Source organism: Anser anser (assembly GCF_964211835.1).
Source record: "Anser anser genome assembly, chromosome: 5".
Lineage (NCBI taxonomy): Eukaryota > Metazoa > Chordata > Aves > Anseriformes > Anatidae > Anser > Anser anser.
In genome coordinates this window covers 19,280,406-19,296,469 of record NC_139725.1, presented here as the reverse complement: position 1 = coordinate 19,296,469, position 16,064 = coordinate 19,280,406, and the positions used below count along the sequence as shown (strand labels likewise).

Genomic DNA, 16,064 nt, shown 5'->3' with positions numbered 1-16,064 from the left:
AAGTCAGAGCTCATTCTCCAGCTTCCATGTGAAGGGCCTGGAGCCAAGGCCATGAGCCTGTGTATATGTGTTCAGGACAGTTAATATTTATGATGCATCTTACTGGGAAAATTAGTATAAAGCTGTGTTCCAACAGTACATTTATCCCATGACCTAGTTTTATGAATAACGTGCTGAAACACGGCCTGCTTGATTTAAACCTTTGTCACCCATTCTGATGGATACAGTGCCTAGCTCAGGCTTATGCAATACAAGCTAGGATTTGTGCAAAAATGTGATGTGTATTAGTGCAAGGTAAACAGATGGTAATGCTTTTGTTAATACCAAGCACATACAAAGATATTTATCAAAGGACCACATGTAAGGTCCATAGCTCTTGGCAGAGATCCCTACACTATTACATCAGCTAATAAGAATAACCATTTTATTGCATTACAGACAGTTTTTGCAGGGTTGCTTTAGACTGTGCAGGCGGCTGCAAAACTTGCCACAATTCATAGTCTAAGTATCTGATTCTGAATAGCGCTGAACATCTATAATACCCCGTTGGTTTTTGTTGTTATTTTTATTTTATTGCTATGGCTCTCGGCATTTCTCCAGAGCAACCCCCTCCTAGGGAATTCCACTGCTAGTTACCAGCTCTGAAATATGTGCAAGAAAGCCAGGCAGTGAATACACTGAAATGTTGGAGTGCAGGTGCAAGAGATGGTTAGTGAGAGACTTCAAAGGGAAGGAGAATGAATTGGAAAGATTGGAAGCGAGCTTTGACACTACACCAGCCACAGAGATATGCAGGCAACACTGGAAAAGGCAGTTATTTTTAAAGAGAAGTGTGGCTGAACATAATTTATGCCAAAGAACGTTGCATCTAAAAGCTACAAGGCTGGTTTAGGTTGGCAGTCTCCCCATCTGATTTATACTCTCTTCTTCCATCATCATCATCAGCAGAGATTGCTTGTAGCATGTAGTGGGAAATCTTGGTCCCTGGAACACAGGGAATACCCTGGGGATACAGCTAGTAACTCTGCAGAAGGAGAAAAGAAAGTTTTCATTACTACCACCAACCAACAACATGAATTTTGATTTTCACCTGATCAAAAAGCTGTTACTTCTCTGGAGACACCTGGTACTGTTCGGAAAGCCATTTCACAAGGCTTACTCTCGACTGTGGAGCCATCTAAAGAAGTCTGTGGCCCTGACTCCAAAGCCCTCTCACCTCCCCTCAGCCGTGCTAGCACAGTGGTTTGTGGGACACGCCGTGGGCTGAGGCTGCTGTCCAGCGAACACAGGCACAGGCCAGGGCAGCTGCTGCTGAAGGAGCCGTCCTTCTTCCCTGGGCCAGGTCTGCTGCTCCCACCCTGTAGCACTTTGTCTCTTATGCTGGCAGAGCACAACAGGTTCAGTGGCTACACAGTGACCCAGGCTGGAGAACTGACTTGGCCGAAAATGGACAAATTTTGATTTAATTTTTTTTCTCCTGTCAGTCTTGTTTCCAGCCAGATCAGTTTCCTAATCTGTTCTACCTTGAGGCTGCGCACTTGCTTGTGCCAGGCTGAGGAAAGGCACAGGAACGAGCAGGCTGGGAAGAGCTGAAGCGCTTCTTTCAGGTGGCAAGGCTGGGCCACATTGACCTGAAGAGTTTCTTTATACTAGAGCATGATTTGGTCAACAGTAAAAAGAGCCTGGAAGAGAAGGTGAAGGGAGCCCTCGTAACCTGGATCATTTCAGTGATGCTGTTTACAGAGGGGTTTACAGTGAGGACAGCGGTACTGACCTAACTGAAGGCCACTGAAGAGTCACGGGCGTGGGATCTCTTTGCTGTGGAGGCACGGTATGTGGGACCACTCTCCGAGCCTTGGGTTTGTGGTAGCAGGGAGGCCCGCAGTTTCCAAAGCGGTGTGCTTTTGAAAACACGTAGGACAGGTGAGGCAGCACAGGGGGCATGCAGCCGCTCCCGCAGCACTCCAGGACCTAAAATTCTGCACTAAGCAACAGAAATACATGTGAGATCCCGACAGAGAACACCAGCTCAGTTGGCAGGTCCCATTGACTTCAGTTCTTAACATTAAGCACATAATATAATCATTCCTGGATATGCTTCCATGAACCACAGCATGAAATTAGTTGAAAAAGGAGAGAAGGGTGTGTGAGTTGGAACATTTCTACCAAAAAAAGCCACTTTTTCACAGAATTCTCAGCACTGGACCAGACTCTGATCTCCTTAGATTCATTCGGCAATACTTTTACTCCAGAGCATTGAAGTTATTAGGATCCTCACAGGTTAAAGCATTACCAAAAGATAAGCAAGAGTATGACACTGTGGCCTGTTTATATAACACTACATCTGTCTAGGACAGCTTCAGGCCAGACTGTCAGCTCCTTTTTCCTTGGAGGATGGCTATGAGCAGTTGTAGTTGTTTTGATTTTACAGGTCTGATTATGAATTTTCATCAGAAAGGTCAGGTCTGGACCTTATTTGTTTATTGTTATTTATTCACTGGCTTCCTGTCATTTGTAAAGATAATGTTGTTTACTCTTTCAGAGACTAATTTGTATCATTATTTTAATCCTGTGTGTAATTAAATAAGAGGTTGGGCTGAAGATACCACTGATGCACATGCTTCATTTTAAGACCTCAATGTCTTTTATTTTGGAATAGTGCTGTGACTCAGAAGCAGATAGTGTTAAATTAGTTCTGTTACTTTCAACTCCATCACAGCCGTCTCCCTGTGACTTACATGGCACTGACTTCCTAAAGTTAAAATCCTAAAATCCAGCCCATGATCACTGGGACAGCTCCCAGTAATTATAAGCCCAAGAAGCAGAGCAGCAGAGCACAGATGCTGCTCAAGTCATTTGCCTGCATAGCTGCAGTGAAACTATTAAATCAGTCTTCTTCTTGGTCTGAGGTTTCTTTTAAACATTTCCTCTGTTGTAAACATTCCACTCCTTTTTTTCTGTATTGTGGCAAATGTCAGAATTCAAAGGACTGTCTTCAGCTGACATAATGACCACTGCCCCTTTCCAGAAACAAACCATGCCACAATATCTTTCCTAATACTTTTGCTATACTGCGTTCATGTTGGCAGGTTTCCATCCCTAGAGTTTCAATAGCTCAGTATTCCTCCTTCTGCTGGATTTTATCCCCCAAATTATTTTCAGTCTATGCCAGCTTGAAGAGACTCATCTCGGGCTTCTAATAGATGGGAATGAAGTGGGCATGCGGTGGGTGAACAGAAAGTTTCAGCCTTAGTTGTGGCCATTCCTCTAGCATAATGATCAGTTTGGGGTCAAATGAGAGCTAGGAGGCTGAATCACAAACTGGTAGCAACTCATACCGGCGGAGCTGTTACAGCTACTATTAGCTGAGGTTCTGCTCCAGGCGCTTTTGATTTCTAACATTTCTTTTATTATTTTACAAGTATTTCAATTACTTGCCAGTAGGTGTGTCAATTGCCTTGTCTAATCTTCCTTTTTGCTGATTCTTGTTTCCCTAGGCACCTCAACAAATTACCAGAACTAGGAAAGGGTCCAGACCAGTAATAATCTGTAATCGTGATGCTTGGGAAAGTTTGGATTTAAGATTAGAAATGAAAGTTTCTACTAAAATTGCACTCAAATGAGAACCTCAGGTCCTTTTTTTTTTTTTTTCTTTTTTTTTCATGCTCTGAAGACTACAAATAGATAAATAGATTCTCTAAAAGCCTAAGTTACACTCTACATCAGTGAGATGCAGGTTTCTGTCCATCTTAACCAATTCCCTCGAGTACTTTGTGTTTCCTGTGCAGTTGGGTAGACCTTTAGAAGAAACAAGGAAGACACATGAGGGGTTAGGTGTTAGATAAGGCTTACTGAGACTTCTGTCAGACCTGGTTACTTTTGAGTCTGTTCCATCTCAGTGCTCAAGTCTGCTATTGTTGGCATGAGTGAATCCAGATTTTCAAAACGAAAGCAAAAGTCTTCTTTGCCATCCTCAGACTGTTTAAATGGCTTCAATTATTTTGTGTAGCTGCTCAGCTGAATATTATCTAACTATAGTTTGAGGTACCGACCAAGCTCTGAAATGGTACTGCATCAGCAAGCAGAATCTTACACCAGCGGGAAGGCAGGCTCTCAACCTCCGCCTTCTTGTGCCTCTGGCTGTGTCTTCTTTTAGATGAAATTTTCAAAAAACCTAAATAATTTAGAAACTAAAGTTTAACTGTGAATTAGTGAGCTTTAGACTTCTAAATCACTTAGGTCCTTTAAAAATCATGTCTGTATTTGGTACGTAACTGGTACTCGGAATTGTTCCGTTAAGGACTTTGCGATCCATATGGACTTTGTGATCGCTATGTGAGGAAAACGTTGTGGAACTGCCATATCGCAGAGTTATTACACTGTCCTACAGCTTAGCAATCCAAATGCTGCAACAGTAAATTAAAATAAATCTATCTAAAATAATACCTTATACAACTGACATTGCCAGGAGCAGGACTGGACATGAAATAACAGCACTTTTATTTCAGCATGCCCAAGATTTTGTTGTTGGTGGTGGTTTTTTTATTTTTTTATTTTTTTTTTCCAGTTTGTTGACAAGTTGAAATAGCTGTTATGATACCACAAGGAAAATGATGGAAAATGAAGGCCTTGATTATGTAACCCATTTTCCAATGAATGGTTGGTCAAAATGGGTAATTTATGTTTGTAGGAGTTGTAGAACTAGCCTTCTATTATTACATTAACTCATGTTTACGTTAATAGAAAATTAATTTACATTAATACAAAAACTCTACTTGTGTTGATATTTTTAAGGCAATTGATAATTATTACAACTCACAGTGTGGCAGGTGGCTTTATTTGGATTTATTTCCTTCAGGGTACTATATCCTAGCAGCACTAACGGATGGAAGGAATAGCATGCTCTTTTTTTGACCCATTCATTTTAGAAACCTTTCCTTTGTTAAAAATCAGTCCAGTGGCCTTGGGACAAGGCGAGGGCATAAGGGGATTTTATTTTGCCAGGGGCAAAATGTCAAGACTTATGGGCTCTTCTGCTTGAATGAAGAGGAGAAAACAGATTGTATCAGTGGGGCTGCTCCCTTGACAGTCAGCTTTGTAGAGCACAGAGCCCCTCCACCATGAAAACGAACCTCTGTTTTACAGATTGGTGCCCATCTGCTTTCTGTGGCACACAGTGCAAAGAGCTGTACTTGAGGTGCAAGGTGTTTATTTCTCCCAAGTGGGTGCTTAGTTAATGTCACATTCCTCATGGCTCTCATGAAAAAAAATATCCTGTAGTCAGAAGGCCAAAATTAGCTTCTCCTTAAAAGCCTGAAAAGGCAAAGAGATTAAAAACTATGTGGGTCACAGTAACCCTCTCAAAATGAAGTGATTGATACTGAATGCTGAGAATGAACTTTCTTATCCCACTTCCAGTCAAAAAAAAAAAAAAAAAGGTCCCTCTAGGCTCTGGTTTTAAATGGACTATTTGCAGTGGCTCTGACTCCAGGTCCAAGGCCATCTATTTTGCACTACTGTCTCAATCATGTCAGGTCAAAAAGAAAATCTTTGTTAGATTCCAGCACAAAATGAAGTGAATGATGAAAGCCAACAGATCCAGGTAAAAGCTAAAGGGGAAATTATTGTGATGACAAAAAGAATGACAAATGTAAGCAAAATAGATTTAGAATATTTTCAGAAAGCCCAGAGGAGCCTTTAGGCATAGAAAGACATAGTCAAATTCATCATCAAACAGCCCAGTCCATATGCTGATGCGGGATAGGATTCTTGGAGAGTGATACACTGTGTTCCAAGTAGATAAAACTGTTCAGAAACTTAGGAAGAGACTACATTGACACTTGTCACACAGGGACCTGGTACAATTTATGACCCTTCGCTGGTGGTTAAATACCTGTTGAGAATAACATAAAACAAACAAACAAAAAATACTTTTAATAGAATTTTAGTGCCAGGATAATGCTAATAAAATCTAAATATATATGCTTTATGCATACAGCTGTGCAAATATACTTTATGTAAGAACCAATAGTGGGGAAAGAAGGGGAGAGGAAGGAATTGGGGAGGGGGGCAAAATCAGCTTTAAAGCAAGAAATGGGGGGAAATGCATTTCAGCCAGAGTAAAATCTTCATTTTGAAGATTTTGTTTACATTTTTTAAAATAAATTTAACTGAACTTCCAAATGAAATTTTATGCAAAATTAAAATCTGAAGTATTTTGTCTTGACAAACTGTGAGACAATTATCTAAATTTTCAAAATGAAGCCAGTATTTGAAAGAATGTTCAACACAAAAGCGTAACCCTTTTGGATATGAAGATTCATATATGATTTCAAAAGTACTTGACTGAACATTTCATTCCTATCTTTCTGCATAGATACTTTTAGCATACTAGCATTTAACTGATTAAACAGCATTTTGAAATGTAGGTGTCAATTTAGAGGCTGGGATTTAGGTCAATATACATACATTTACTATATTTTCTCTTCAGTCTGGACTTCATGTAGTTTATACTTTGATATAATCATCCTGGATCCCAGAAGGATCTATTTTTCCTTTTTTTTTTTTTTCTTTAACCAGAGTAATTATATTGACATTCTGGTAATTGCTATTAAATTACAATCTTTCAGAAATACATTTTATTTATTCAACTTCTGTATGGGATAAGCCAACTGCTAGTATGGCTAATGGTGCACTGTAGGTGGATAGTCCTAAATACTGCAGTCATTTAAAACTTGGTGTAGTCCACTGTGTGTATGAGTTACTGCTTTCTCAGCCACTACCCTTGCAGAGAATACGTGCTAGTGATTAGGAGCAGTCCCCTGATATTTTTGTTGACTTGTCCACACTCTCCTTCTTCCCCAGCATCAACATACTCCACACAAATCTCAAGAATGAACACGGTAATCCTATACTGGAATCCGGTAATACATTGCAAAATAATCAGGGTGAAAAATGCTTCCCAAAGTCTCCCTGACAGGTATAGGGGAGCACAGTGGGAAAACGTAATATTTTTGGTGGAAACAAAAGATATTTTTTCATTGAAAAATAAAATTGGCTTGTTTGACTTCTATGTTCATTTTCCCTCCATCTCTTTTTTAAAATGCAAAGGTTAATTTTTAATGGAAGAATGTGTCAATTTGCCCTAATACAGGATCATTTGAGCTTTGGCTAATGCTTGGGGAGTAGGCCTCTGAGGAATGTCAGGAGATGGAGCAGCAGCATTCTGCTGGCCCTGGGTCAGTGCTAAATGTGCAGCGCACTAGGACAGTTGACTTACTATGCTCCTGGAAGCGCTCTCACTCAGATTAGATGCACAATTCGGGGCTGAATCACAGAACACACGTTGCTTTTTTTTTTTTTTTTCCTAGGCTTTAAAGTCACAGCCAAATCATGCTGATAATTTGGTCTTTGAGTTGTGTGTTCTTCTACCCAAATTCCTCTCATGGTGTCTGTTTGAAGTGTCGCTGTTTACTCAGCCCCAGCTTCCGTCCATGTTTTTCTGTCCTGTTTACCAGCTTCTGCCCTTTCTACCCAAGGTGACTTACTCCAACTGGGAGATAACAGCATTTGGCCTGAAATGTTCCATGCATACTGAAAAATGCTATTATTTAAATAATGGACATACAAAGCCGCCTTTTGTAATTAAACTGGTTTACACATGTGGAACACGCTGGCTGCATTATGGCAAAATGATCATTTTAAATTTAAAACATGCTCTCCCTCGTTACAGAAACGTATTCTGCCTGGTTCCTTCCTCCCCCCGGCTCGTTTAAACAGAGATGCCATTCCTTTCTCCATCTGAGTTAAATACCACAGTATCCTTTTCGGCAGGCTTCTAAGCTAAATCTAATCAAGCTGTGTCACAGCTCTGTCAGGCAGGTTGCTCTTTCTTTGGCCTTGAATAATTGGAAGAATGTTGGCACTTGTGCCTGGGCCATGAGAACGTGACCCGGGTTGATATTTAATCTACTGCAGTGCTAGGCTGCACTAGGGCTGGGGCCTAAGCCAGGCCTTGGGAGCAGTGTGTTAGACATCAGCAGCACTCATTTTACCTTGAAATGGATTCCATTTGATGTATCATTACACCGCTCCAGGAGAATGCTTTAATGAGACAGATACATGTGCTGGAAAGGATTAAATTGTTGTCCTTTAAACTTTTTTGCTTTGCTTGCCTAATAGCTACAAGGTGCTGGGGAGTACCTGGGAGAGGCAAAAGGTTATGGAGCTGGCCAAAAATAGCTAAAACTGAAAGTCTGTCATCTCTGGATCTGCGAGCACATTGCAAGAATTGCAAATATCTGGCCTGCTCCTCTCTCCCGCAAAATAAGAGCAAGCACCGAAATCGCAGTTCGGCTTTAACCTCTTCTCTGCGAAAGTTCAACCTAGGAGGGAATTGCAGAATTGCTTCATGTCCTTGTAACTTAGAATCAACCCTTTTTGTGCACAAGTAAAACATTCATCATCCTTTGGGATGTGGGAGAGAGAAGTTTTCATTCCCCTTCTCACAGGCGTATATAAGCTCCAGGAGCCCTCAGGAAAGAGGAAATTCCTTTCAGATCTATGGGTTGTTCCTGCTGAGCAATCTTAAGTCACCATGTATTTCAATAGTTTTGTTAACACTTTCATGGAGATTTCGGTGAGAGCTTGTGAGGTAGGGGGTGGTACAGAAGAAGCTGGGGGTGGGGGAGGAAATAACAATTAGAACCTTTTCCAGGGAGAAGTGTAAATTGCTATTCTCTCCATTCGCAAGAAAGTCTTCTGACTTGAATGACTTGCTGAGGTGCTTGAAAATGCCCTAGACTCGGGTCGCATGCATGAGGAACTATTTAAACTTTGCTAAACAGGGGAATATACTCCCAATTTGCAAAGGAGCCTGCGGTGACATTTAATCTGCATAAAAAGAAGGTGATTTCAATGACCCTTAATCTCCGATAATGAGATGTACCCATTTGGACACAACAAACTGCCGCACCACGGTCAGTGATTTCCACATTAAATCTCAGTTACAGTACTTCATTTTTTTGCCTTCAAGTTCCTCTGATTTTGTCTTATGCTGTAGAGGAATGCTTAGGGCTAAAAAGCAGCACCTCTCCATCTCACCATATAGTCTGGGGATGTGAACAATGGGAAAAAGGGACTTTGTTGTGGAGTGAAGTTGTGAGACGCTAATCAGGTGTGTTACTGATTAACTCGGCCTCCTCTGGAATGTCAACGACTTCTTTTCTTCCATGCTACAGTATTAAGGGATGAAGTGTTTGTCCGTTTCACATGTACTCCCCCAATCTAATTTCCACTTACATTGTTAGCAGAGACCAGCACCTGCTTTTAAGTCATCCTAGCCCCTGTGATGCAGGGCTCCTCTTACATTTTACAGTACGTGAGTCCTGATAAAAGCAAAGTACTGTTTCCAAATATGATGTTAAGTAAAATCTTTTCCTTCTTACTGTGAGAAATCATTCCGTGGCCTTGAGAACAATCTCCTCAAACCTTTCACATCAGTCTGAGAATAATGCAACCCTTTGAAGACAGCTAATAAAACAGCTTTCTAAATTTTTGTTTGTGTTCTGTGAAAGATCCTGGATGCATTAGCAAAGGTAATGCCAAGAGTCTTTTTATACATCCTTTTGTGTACTAAATGATTGGATAAAAATGAAAAACTTTCTGTAGAACAGACAAGAGTACTCACGGTTGTCCATTATCCACAGTTTCTTCTCTGTGTTTATTTTGACTATGAACCGTCATATGACGAGAAAGGCCATTCCCTTCTGGGAATGTTTTCTCACAAGTAGGACAACAATGTCAGACTGACCTAAAGGAGGTTGTTCTCTTACATTTCCTTTGAGTTCTTCTCCCTTGAATGTGACGTGTTGCAAATGAAGTGAGGCCATCAGAGATGATCTCTTGTCACTGTCAAGTGACAGCTACCACTTCGTTTTGTCAGCAAACATTCTGGTTTGGATTCAGTTCAGGTTCACACAGTCCCTTTACCTCCTGTACTGACCACTAGGAAAGCTTGAGCTTATTTGTAGCCTAGATTGTTTCCTGGAGTACTTTGATATCACAGATTTTTGAATAAGGTGTCTAATCCACATCTGCCATACCTTTGTCATTACTGCCTCCATGCCTGGCATACTGTGATTCATTTTTTCTATATCTTAAAAAAAACTGCAAAAGTGATGCATTTCATCGTAAAAACTGTATCTTTCATTTGGCCCAACAGTTTGGGCCAAATTTGCAAGGAAATAAACAAACCAGAAACCAGAATATTTGCAAGAGAGGACATTCCTGTGGCCGCTTATAGTTACAAAAACAAACAAACAAACAAACACTCCCCCAAATGCCAGGCAAATGATCACCTTTCTGACCTTTGCCAGATTGCCATGTCTTTCCAATGGATTTCAGTGAGAATAACAGAAAGACGAGGAGCAAAGGACCAGAGACTGCTTCTCTCTCTCTTTTTTTTTTTTTTTTTTTAATATCCATCTCATGACCTTAGGCAAGATACCTTTGCAAAACCACTTTCAGTGAAATAGCCAGGGGTAAGCCTATTCTTTGTTTGTGTGATGTCCATGACCAAATCGAAATCACGTATGTTTATTATTTATTTTTTTGCATGCACTGGTTACATACAGAAGACAAAGATCTGTCCTGTTGGTTGTTAATATGATGCATTGCTTAATAATTTTCTAGCTGGTGTGTTATGTAGATGTGGTATCTTATTGTGCTACTTTGGTACCACAAGATAAACTTCAAGCTGTCAAACACTGACAGTTGAACTATTTGACAGCTGGTTGAACAATTTCTATGTAAGGTATGTTTTCTGGATTCCTCTTGTTGGCCCTTTGTAGAAAACTCATATCAGGGGAAAGTGAGATATTACACAAACTTCCAAAATAACCCCTTCCACTTGGCAGCAGCTGAGCAGTCTCCAGGTAGACCTAAAAGCACTGCTGAATCATATGCACAACTACAGAAGTATAAAGAGAGCAAAAGTAAAAAAGAAAGCTAAGGGAAGCTTGGAGAACTGGAAAGCCGGCAGTGCAGAGGAAGGAAAGATTGGGATCCGGGTGATTATTTTTCTATAGGTGGTTACCAAACTGAAAAGAAACAAGAAATATTGTGGAAGTGTATGACTGTGCGGTGTTCATACTTACTGACTGTGTCTTCAGTCATGGCAGTAAGAAAGTTGCTCCATGCAAACTTTGACATAGGCACCGTTGAGGTTTTCCCTCCATACGCTGCAATTACATGTTTGGAGCTAAACAAAATTGAAACCCTGAGTTTAGGAATTTTTCTGTCTTAGGATATGGCTGGAAAACTGGCATTTTATCTAATGAAGTAGGACAAAATAAAATGTGTTTTTTCAAAATGTTGTTTTCTCCCAGATCACAAAATGCTACTATTTTCAGCAGAATTTGTATACCAACAGTTGTCCCCTCCTGAGTTTGGGAGACTTTGATTACATTATGCTGTGAAATAGTACTTTGACATAACTACTCATAGTCTTAGGCTTAACTTTAAGCAGCTGCTTATGTATATGCTGATTGAGTTCCTAGCCCTGGTCTTCACATGTCAAAGAAATGACCAGACATACTCACAAAGCAGAAGCAGAGCTGCACAGAGAATATCCAGAAGATAAAAAACACCTTTCTGGGGCATTTTAAAAAAGTCTGAAGTGTATCTCCAGCTTTTGAAATTAGATCTAAATGCAACAGCGAGACGAAATAGAAGGGTCCCTTTTGGTTTACATATTACTGTCTCTTGAACTGCATTTGATTTTGCAGTTACAATTGCAAGGGAAATAGTAATGAAATGAAGAGCTCTGCATAGGAACTTACCCTGTAACATTTGCTGGATGTGGAAATGCAGATCAATGGGCTACATACAGAAAACTATGATATTAATCTGCATTTCCTGCAGTGTTTAGGACTCTTGTCTGAGCTGGTTACCATATATTTGGCTGACACTTAGATTCATAATGTTTTACTTTACCTCAATACAGTATAAGGTGGTTTGTGTTTTGTTTTTTTTTTATTCTGTGAAAAAAAAAAAGTGCCTTTACTGTACAGTTCAGAGCTGTTTGTTACTATTAACATATTTTTGTCTGCTAGAAATGGAAATACTTGGTTGGTCTTGGCTCTTTAAAACTAGAACTTGGGCCCAGGGTTATAAGCAATTCTAGCAAATAGAGCCATCAGAGATTCACTAAACTAAAAGCCACCTGATTTAAAAGGCAATTATTAAAATTAAAAAATAAAAAATAAATCAACCATTTTCTCACATTCAGATCACTAGGCATGAATTTCAATACAAGTTTCCAAAACTGTTCATTAGCACCTGGTGATGTTAATAGACATGGTGTTTCTATCCCTGTCTTTTCTTACTAGCAAGCTTACACACAGTGGAAGGTTTTGCCTTTGAAACTTTACTTACTCTTCCCTCTCTCTTTTTTCTTTCTCTCTTTATTTTTTTTTTTTTTTACTGTCTTCTTTGCTCTTTCTCACTGTGGTGCAGTTTTAAATATTTACTGTGGTTGGATAGCCAACCAGTTTCTTAATGTGGAAATACTCTTTTTAGTTGCAAATACTCCTTTTATCATGCACAACATTGTTGTCTTTTTTATTATTACAGAGTCATTGCAATTAAAGAGGCAAAAGGTCATCTAGGCATATTCATGCCAGTGCAGGATTGTTCTCTGAAGTAAGCTTGATCACTATCTAGTTGCAAGCAGTCCATGTAATGGAGTATCTTTGGGTGCTTATTCTTCCCAAATTATTTATTAGATTCTTAGCAAATTCTTTCCAAGTGTTTCTGCTTTAAAAAGCCCTTTCTGTTTTTTCTTTCCTCTTATCACTTCCTTTGTAATGGCCATACCTTCTTTGTAGCACCTACAGCTGTGCCTCATGACCAAACTCACCTGGGCCCACAAGAATCCTTGCTGAAATCTCTTAGCTGGGGCTGTAGGAGCCTGACTCAGAAGGGGAGTCACATCCTCTTGTGGCCATTCAGGTGAACCTGCTCCTGGCCATACAGACTTCTTCAGGGCACTTCAAGGTCAGTCTGGGTACCATCTGTACAACTGAGATTCTTCTTAAGCTTAATAGAAAGGGTAGTGGTGTGAACAAAAGCAGATCTGATCCTGAGATGTGAACAACATCCACAGTTCCAGTTGTTTCTAGCATGGTTGTTTAGCATTGTATACTTCTTGGCAACATGTCCTGAAGGGTGTAAAGCTGAAAGGAGGCAGTGGTGCTATGAACAGCTAAACTTTTCATTCTGCAGGGTGCTGATTGTCCTTAGGTTTCTGTACTGATAGATCTGAGCAAGGCACAAAATGGCTCTACCAATAAATAAAATGTCAAAGAAACCACTTTCTCAGACCTATACACTGTATCCACGAATACTATACTGATTTAATCTCTGCCCCAAAGATCCTGCAATCTAAATAAATCAGGCAGGCAAGAAATGAAGGAAAGGAGGCATTATTTTCTGTCTTGGGAGATAGAGATTGTGCTAAATCTTTCTCAGTAATTAAGAGGATCTCGGGAGGGTGTTGTAATGGGAGTCCCAAACTCTACTTGTAAGCAACAGAGAGACTGCACTATGGGCTGCATCCTAGAAAGCCATTTTAGCTTAATGATGGTCCATGACTAAGGCACTAATTAAATTAAACAATGAACAGTATTAACATTTTACTGGGGAAGGATGTCAGCTTCTGGTGGTTTTCCATTTCAGTGTACCACTGCTCAGATAAGAAACATGCAATGAAGGTAATCTTTCCTGAGGGACTTCTGTCTCTGATATGAAAATGCCATTTCCAGTAGCAAGGACTACCCAGATAGAAAGGAGGTGCTTGGGTCTGTGGCAGGACAAAGAGGTATGCACTTAAAACAAGGCAATTTTATGGGGAATGACTATTTCTCTTCCTCCTTTTCCTGCCAGTAGAAGTATACAAGCAGGATGCCAAGGAGGCTAGTTACTGAATTTTCTTTTGTAGCACACAGAAACTCAGTAGGGACACCAGGAATATCAGCCCTCAGTGACCGGACGGGAGCCAGAAGTGTGAGACTGAATACAAAGGCAAAGGGACTGCTTGGGAGGACTGGGTTAGCAGGAGGCTGGACAACCAAAGCCTCAGCGGCCCTGGGAAATCCGTGACTTAGGACATGCAAGGGGCCCATGACCATTGATCTCTGTATTGAGGAGGTCAGGGTTCAGTTTCTTCCTCTGCCTCGAGGGACTTGGGTCTCATGTCCCACTTCCCCAGAGAGTGCTCCGGCCAATGAGCAAAATGCTGTTTTGGGTGAGGATGCTCTCTGTCCATCCTGTCCAAGCTGTGCCACTAAGCAGAAAGGAATTCATGAAACCGGAGGAAGAATACAAGTGTGTCGGGGTATGCTGCTGGAGTATGTGTGGAGAAACACACATAAGTTAGGGTAGGGTAATGAGAGTGCCTGTCACTGTTGCTGCTCTGGTTTATGTGAAATAAAATCCTTCATGTCCTCTGTGGAGCCGTTCTTCTTCTCCCTGCAGTTGTCTGCAGTTCTCTCAGTTTGGTAAGGACAAGGCGTGATGATTAATCACTGCCCCATCTCCAGAGATGTTACCACCAGGAGCTTTCATTCTCTAACAAAGTGGAAATCTTCAAAGATTCATTTGAGGAAAACATTTAAGCATACCAAAAAAAGGGGCGAGTTAAGTGCACAAATGTGGTGTTTCTATATGCAATTTATTAGCAATTGGTATTATTATTATTTTATCTCTACTTTTTTTGTAATAATTTCAGAATGAAAAAGGTTAATTTCTGCCTTAAATTGATCAATGATAAGAAATCTAGTGGTTTTGTTTGTTTGTTTTTGCAAGTCAATAATATCCACTAAACTGGGGATTGTTTTATGTTGAACTTTTCAGATAGAAATAGCAAATGTGGTTTAATGTTAACTTCAGAACTGTTCTTTCCCCAAAAGAAAGAATTTATATCTCAGGACTTAAATGTCACTCCTTAGTCTGGCAAAACTCTCACTGACTTCACTGGGATTGCCTGGTTGGCTATTGATATCAGCGGGCCACCCATAAAATATTGCTAGCAAATACTATTTTATGGAATCTAAATGTTGGCAGAGTAGTCTAAGACACTTCTGTAGCTTTAACAGAGTTGCTGCATTTCAGCTGCAGTTGACTGAGCGAATATTTAGTTGGGATGCAACTTCATCCACCTGTACCTTTGCAATCTATACACTTCCTTAGCTATGTAACACTTAATTTGATATATCTGTAAGAGCCCAAATTCATGCTGAGAGCAATGTAGGCAAGCCCTTATTGTGTTTAGAAAATTGCAGCAGATATTGCATTTGCATTGAAGTCCATCCTGAAACATGCAGGGAATGATCCCAGCTCTAATGTATTTTCAAACATAAATACAAACCTCATCTTTACGTGAATGTATGTGCATATGTATACATTTACATGAGTGTAGCAAAGTGAGTGCAGGCCTGCACTGTCATTTTAGCTAAACAATGCAGGCTGTAACATAAATGCCTATGAATGTACAGTGAACACACAACTATCAGAGATAGAGGAACTTGCCTGTTGCAGGCTAATGCACAAATGTGAAATCTCAGAATCAAGGAAACATGGTAGCCTCAGTTCAGCCTGTTACAGCTATTGTATCACTTAGCCATAGTATTTCTTCAGTTGTCTATGTGTCTCCCAGCCTTTATAGTGTGAACCATCATACTTCGCAATACTCATTTCAGATAGTGGTCTTGTCTTCCCACAGATGGACATTAAGTACACTTACCTTAGGATAGCACTTCTAGTTGGGGTGCTGCCTCACCATGAGACTTAATTGCTTTCAAAATTGCCTACTAATGGCACGTGCCCCACCTGGGAGGTTCCTCTTCCAAACCCCTCAGCTTTATAATACAGCTTTATATTTAAAATCACCTAGTATCACTCTGCACATTCAGGACGGAGCTCCAGGTGGCTCTGCCGAGGACAGCTCACCTGCCTGCCCGACAGGCCTCTGGCCAGGATGCTGCTCGAGCAAATGTAGACCTTGT

General features: G+C 40.5%; 2 long non-coding RNA genes across 2 annotated transcripts in view; both read left to right on the top strand.

Annotated features, from left to right (window-relative positions):
• LOC310900457 overlaps positions 1-16,064 on the top strand; it is a 288,227-nt gene that overhangs the window by 162,128 nt on the left and 110,035 nt on the right. The gene's annotated exons all lie outside the window — the stretch shown is intronic.
• Positions 12,664-14,684, top strand: LOC310900460. The gene is made up of 3 exons (XR_014585141.1): positions 12,664-13,056; positions 13,738-13,879; positions 14,000-14,684. It is a non-coding gene; the product is annotated as an uncharacterized lncRNA (long non-coding RNA).